The 6922-nt window shown below is 39.7% G+C and overlaps 1 long non-coding RNA gene across 1 annotated transcript; it reads right to left on the reverse strand.

Moving 5' to 3' along the window:
• Positions 1 to 2508: 2508 nt before the first annotated feature.
• On the reverse strand, positions 2509 to 4958 carry LOC147636089 (uncharacterized). Its single transcript, XR_015266390.1, has 3 exons — positions 4111 to 4958; positions 3893 to 4026; positions 2509 to 3741 (listed from the first exon to the last, which is right to left on the reverse strand). It is a non-coding gene; the product is annotated as an uncharacterized LOC147636089 (long non-coding RNA).
• Between the last annotated feature and the right edge of the window lie 1964 nt (positions 4959 to 6922).

Raw genomic sequence — 6922 nt, forward strand, 5'->3', positions numbered from 1 at the left:
TCTGGGTTCGGTTTTGGAAGAACCGATGTATTAGTCTCTTGTCCGGATATCCGTGGGCGAGGCCCTGAGTGTGGGACCCTGCCCCGCGTAAGAAGTGCTACATCCACTGTTAGCACCCCTGAATTTGTTGCGCGGTGGGGACAGGGATCTCACAATGATCAATATTTCCATGACAAACATGAAGGCTATTGAGAGCCCAAATCCATTGCTTCCAAGATGGAACTTGAAGGCCAATGGTTGCCTCAATAATCATGATGAATGAAGTACATTTTCATCAATGAAGAGTGCCATGAGAGATGTGAGAGGTCTTACTGATTGCATGAAAGCAATGGTAGTGTCTAGCTCACTTGCATGAAGTGTAAGCATGTAGTGATATACATGATGATGATGATATGCAATGGGTTGGCACATCATACTAAAGCATGAGCTTATTACTCCTTAAATCTCCCCTTAATGAGATCAGGCAAGAACAATGAAGTTCAAAACCCTAAAACACTAAAAAATGAGCATGTGAAAATGATGTAACTTTGTGCACCAAAATCTCAATGATACCTAAGGATTTTTTCAATGTGGAGCTAGGGCAAGATTTATTAGTGGGTTAGCATTACTTAAGCACCATAAACTCAAGATTAGTAATAATAATTAGTGCTTAATCTTAATATTACCAAAACTACTTTCTTTGAGTAACACAGAGCTGAAACTGGTTCTGGTGACGATTCTACGTGATTTTGACCACACAGGGGTGTTCGCAGCATTGGAAAACCCATGGGAATGTTCTCTTGAGCTCTGATTTGGTTGGAGTAGCGTGTATTAACGAGATTCTGACTTGATTTGGAGGAAACACAGAATACGTCGGCCTACGCACGATGTAGACCCCGTTAGAGCTGGCGATGGAGATCGCCCTGATGTGATGATGAGCGCCCTCAAAGTGTTTGATGAATGGTGAAGGGGTTTAGGAGCATGGATGCTTTCTTCATCTGGGGGTGCAGCTTGGCTATGGAGAAGAGAGAAGATTAGTGGTTATAATTCTGATTATGGGCTAATGAGGTGAATAAAATACTTGATGATGGGCTAAGACATGCTGGGCATGGATGTGGAGCTTTGATCCCATGAAAGAAAATGGAAATAATGATGTATTTATGGTGGATCAAAGCATATGTATGCCATTACTAGTGGATGATTAAGATGAGATTAAGCTAATCACACAAGCATGAAGAGGGTATGAATCAAAACACATGAGCTGATTTCTCATTCCCAAAGGTGCCTTTTTATAGGCCAAGAGTACATCCTTGAATATAGGAGAGGTGGCTTGATTTTAGGAGATATGGAGAGGAATGTGGAGAGGTGGAGTGATTTTAGGAGAGGTGGAGTGAATGTAGGTGGGCACTGCCCTCATTTTTCTCCTTGATTCTCTACAGAGGAGGGTGCCCTCTTTTCACCTTGATTCTCTACAGAGGAGGGTGCCCTCTTTTCACCTCTTCGGCTAGAGTCTTATGCCTTTTACAATGCTGAAGTTACATGGATAATAACGTTTGAACCTTGGGCTTTAATCTCGGCTTTATGTTTGGATTATTTCCAACATTATGCGTAGGTTTTTTTTAATCATGGTATCTATGCATCCCTCCTGATCTCTATGCATGTAAAGAGTATTATGCATAAGATTATATGTGGTAGTATTATGCATAGAGTCTATGCATAGGTTTTTTTTTCATGGTCTCTCTATGGATGACACACTAAGCAAAGATCATTATAAGTAAGAAAAGACTATTGTTTTGCATAATATTATGCATAATACTATGTATAGAGTCTATGCATAGTCTTATGCATAAATTCTTATACATAGAGTCTATGCATACTCTTATGTGTAAGGTTGCACATAGAGTGTACTCGTAGAGTCTTATGTATAGAGTTTGTGCATATAGTCTTATGCATAAGACTCTATGCATAGTCTTATTCATAATGCAATGTGTGAGGCGCTCTACCCCATAGTCGCTATAGATTGAGACATCAACACAAGCACCCACTCCATGTCATCTATGATAGATGATGCTACCACCAAGGAAAACTTAACATGATCCTCAGTAAGTCCATTCTATTGTGGAATGTACTCTAACCCAACAACAGAAATTCCTACAAAACAACAAGTAAGGCTAAGCATATTGTTAATGACATTTGTATCTCAAATATGCATCATAAAATCTATCAAACAACCTATAGGAAGATTGATTATAGTTAGATTCACACTTTAGGAACTTTTCTTTGAAGCCCTTAGCTAGGTCCATTCCCTTAATCATCCAAGTAAAAGCAACGCATAATTTAAAAACCATCCTTATAATTTTTGGCTAAGAGTTATACCAAGAGCAGTATAGTCATATGGCCAAAATTTTATACTCTTTGAATATAGGATGCCCGGATGGAACAAACACGATTGATTAATGAACAAAAGAGTGCTAACGACAAAAGCACCCAACAGAGAAAGTGCAAATACAACTGGTACAACGCCAACACTTTTCATGCTTGTGAATGTAGAAAGAGGTTGGAATGTGGTTGATTCCTTGTTTTTAGAACAATAAGTGTTTCCTCATATTTGCCTATTCATAAAGTAGCACCAATAAAAGATACACTATTGATTAAATTGGACAAGGAACATCCCACAAAGACCCAACCATATGCAATTAAGTTGTGGATTTCCATAAGCTATTCAATCATACCTGCAAAATGCTTGGAAGGTTGACCTGCCTTGTTCACTGCTTCTTTAAGCCCCCTATATTCCTTCTCTTTCATTGCGTGAATCTCCTCCTCAAATGTTTTTTTTGACATCCAACTCCCCCGATGAACTGGAATCTAACATATATTCCCCCTTCAAATATTTCAAATATGCCACCTTCTCCTCGTCAACACATGATCCTTTTTCATGTCTAACCACCACAGGCAAAATTCCCCTTTTATAATTAGTCAACAAAAAAGTCCTATCTGGCTTACCGTTGTCTCTAAAAGTAGGCAAAGTGTACATACAAAATTGGGGAGGCTCATGGTTTATCCATGTCTTACAAAACATAGGTATTTTTATATTATTTTTATTGTCAATAAGATGCATTGAGAATATGCACACCAAAATGAGTATAAAATTTAAATGAAATAATAGAAAAGATAAATGATGTCTACACAATATTGTAGAGTATTGGAAAAAAATATTCTCCATTGATAGCAAAGTCATGTTAGAAATGCAGCTATACACCAAGCGTCTAGCTGAATTTTTCATGTGCACATGATTAACCACGGGAGTGACCACATTCATTTGTGTCTCAAATGCATGAAATAAGACCACATGATTAGCCATGGGAGTGACCACATTCATCTAGTCTTAAATGCATGTAATAAGACCTCTCTATACTGCGCTACTATGTCACAGTAGCAACTATCAAGTAAGGGCTCTTCTGGTAGCACAATAACAATGTCTGTGGGGACACCTTTAAGTTAGTAACTTGTGAGAGTGAACAATTTGACTCCTATAATTGATCCATTCAAACCTCTTTCGCAATGTAAGGAATGAACACATGATCACCCATTGGCATCCCAAAATATTGTCTCATGTTCTCATCCATCCTAAGGAGAATAAGCAACCAATTTTTAACCCTTTTAATGATGCCCACTGATGAAATGGAGTAGAGTTTCTCTATGGTAATCCTAAACTCTATGTTTTTAAATGGTAGACCCTAAAGCACCTCAAACCAATCATCCCTGTTTCAAGGGTTCACCCACAGATAAGAGCTAACTTCAAAATATGTTCGATATAATCAGTTGAATCAAAGCTTGATTACCTTAAGCATACCTTTTAATTTTAACTTATTGAACCATAACAAGATCTCAATAGAAAACCCAATCCACATACCCTTGTAATCTTTTGAGTGTAAGACCTTGTGTTTGTCTTCTTTGCCTTAACAACTTGTCCTCATCATACTCTTCCTTTGGAAGTCCTTGAGGTATTTTCTTGATAAGAGCATCAAGATCAACATCCCATTTACCCTATGCACATACCGAATATGCCAATGAGAATCCATTTCATCATTTATGCGAGAAGAAAATTGCAAGCTACTTAAACCAACTTACCACAATGACTAACTTTTCCTCATTCTCTCTTTGTGTCTCACCCTGCTTCTTTTCTTATTCACTAAAGTTACACATGAGGAGCCCCTCATCACATGAGCAAACAGTCATAGTGTGATACAGGTAATCCTTTAAGTTTGTGGTCACAATGGCCTCTTCATTCATGCTCCAAAAACCAAAACTGAAAGACATATCCCATAGAGGAAGCATTACCACATAAGAAGGGAAATTATTAGAAAGATACCGAAAAAAGGTTTACACAAGTTCAAAGCATTTGCAAAAGGCCAAAAACTCACATGTTTAAGAGTTGAAGAGATGCCATCAAAACAACTCTTCGTCTTTACTAAGTACAATAAAATCCACTCAAACACGAGGATGTTTGGCTCTATTATTCTTGAACATGAGGATGTTTGGGTCTATTATTCTTGAACTCTTCTTCTATAAACTCCATAGATGAAGCAATTCTATGATTACCTTCCCACATGTAGAACATTTTACCTTGAAGCATAGACCTCTCTTGCCTCATTTTCAACTCCTCCTCAAATTCTACATTGATGCCTTGCCAATGCTTGTCCCATGACTTCACACTATCATCCGTGACATCCTTTCAACTACCATCACGTAATACCAGAGAAAGAATGAACACCCCTTTGTATGGCTTGTAACCCTCATGTGCCAAAACTCTCTTCAATTTTGAAAAATCACAAGCGAAGATCCCTTACACGTGGATTTATAATGCATCTGCATAATGGCACCAAAGGGATAGCAACACCTTGGTTGCTAGTGAAACTCTACAAAAAATAATTTATTTATTGCTTCACAACCACTTGAGGAATTATACTTGTTTCCTCTTCTACCAACAAAGGGATTAATCCGCATCAATGCAGGGTTTTTTTCAACATTCTAACTTTCCTCGGTTCTTGACATGTCCCAGATAATGATCCAATGTAGAACCTTTCTTCTTTTTAGGTATGGGCATTGATGTTGTTGCTTTTCTCTTCTTTGGAATCTCAACCTTCAAAAAATACACGAGCAAAAAGGCACATGGTCAAATACACCTCCTTTATGACCAACGTGGATGCACAAGGTATGTTACCACCCTTGACATAGATGCGAACCAGAGAATTAACTATGAATGGGTCTAAGTCAAAACCCCGTTTAAGAATACTAATATGAAATATCATGCCTTAGTTTAAAGCTAGTGTGTGAGCATATGCTTTCAATATATTAGATACAGTAGGGACGGAGACCAAGGTTGATGGGGGCATAGTCTCTAAGCGGCGAACTACCCCCAAAAGCATCCAATGAAGCAGAGGATGTTGTGGTTGAGAAGGAGCCAGGGAAATGGATGATGAGCATTGGGCATGATGAGAGAGAACTGAGAGGGAATTCCCGGTGGGTTATGTGCGAGCCAGGGTGGGGCTGGAACTCTGAAGAGGAGGCAGAAGATGCGTGCGGAGAGTGGAGGAAGGTTGGTCCTGATGTGGGGGTACCGGGGAAGAAGATCTGCAAGGAGGAGAGCATGACGCCGACGAGTGAGGATTGCAACTCACATTTGATTGGCTGCCTATACGCTAGATTTTTCTATTCCACTGTGTTTCCAAGCTTTGGAATTCAATGCTGGGAGGGGAAGCCTTGGCAGGGGAGGTCCTCACCGTCGCCCTCGCCTGATTAGTACAAGAGGCCTCGTGTGCGAGCTGCAGCTCATTTCCTCTATAGCTGCCACCTCGGTGGTGGTGGCAAGAGCCCCAAATCATCTGTGGCAGTGGCTTCCTCATGTGGTCGTGGCCCATGATTTTCTCCTTCTTAGGGTAGTTCGCCTGCAAACTACCCCGAGGCCTTGCACAAAGCACATACACATATACACATAGCTTCTTTGATTGCATCAAAGCACAAAGGCACACCCAACCAATCATAGGAGAAGCATGACTTACCCCTCCCTTCTTCGCCGGCCGCATGACTCTGAGCAAACTCTTGCTTTGCCTGATTTTTCCTACCTGAATAGGGTTCTTTTCTTTCCTTCAATAACCAAAAGTCAAAAATATCTTGTTTCTAAAATATCCCTTGCTCTATAAATAGGAGATTCATTCATGAGAAGAAACAATGTAATCAAACAACCATTATTCATTAAAAAAAGAGAGCTTCAGGTATTCCTTCACCAACCAAAGAAGCTTATGAATAATAAGCTTAATTATCCACTTATATTGCCATTAAGAAGCGTAAAATAAACAAGCATGCACTTATCAAGAGCAAGCATGACAAATTTGAGCCAACACTTCTTGTAATCATTTCAAGCAACCTATACTATGAGAGAAAGAAAGCTTTTATGAGGCTTCCCATTCACAAGAGGAGAGAGATTTTGGGCTCTAAAACATGCAAAGACTTCATTCATGCAAAATAGCTAACACCATCAATCTCAAAGCTCTTAACAAAATACGTGCAAAACAATAGAAAATGCCCATGACGAGCTTCAAAAATCAACGTTAGGGGGTACTCTGCCGGCAAACTACCCATCGATCCCTTCTTGAGGGCTTGGCAATTATCCATGAGAGAAGCTCATGGTTGAATGCCTTTGACTCCTCCTAGGGGGTAGTACCCACGCATACAAAGAGACCGTTAGACTGAGACAAAGATCTAAACACTTACCACCACAGAGGAGAGGAGAGGGATATGTAAACTTACTACCGTCACACAGATGATGTAGAGCCCCTTCTTCTTCCTCCACACTTCATCTCTACAAGACACTTTTTAACTCAGCTTCTCACTTTGGACCTTAGTCTCATATGCAAAACTAACTAGACCTTCATGTCTTTGA

The sequence above is a fragment of the Cibotium barometz genome, chromosome 8, assembly GCF_041138505.1.
Source record: "Cibotium barometz isolate CiBa-2024 chromosome 8, ASM4113850v1, whole genome shotgun sequence".
NCBI classification, from domain to species: Eukaryota; Viridiplantae; Streptophyta; class Polypodiopsida; order Cyatheales; family Cibotiaceae; genus Cibotium; species Cibotium barometz.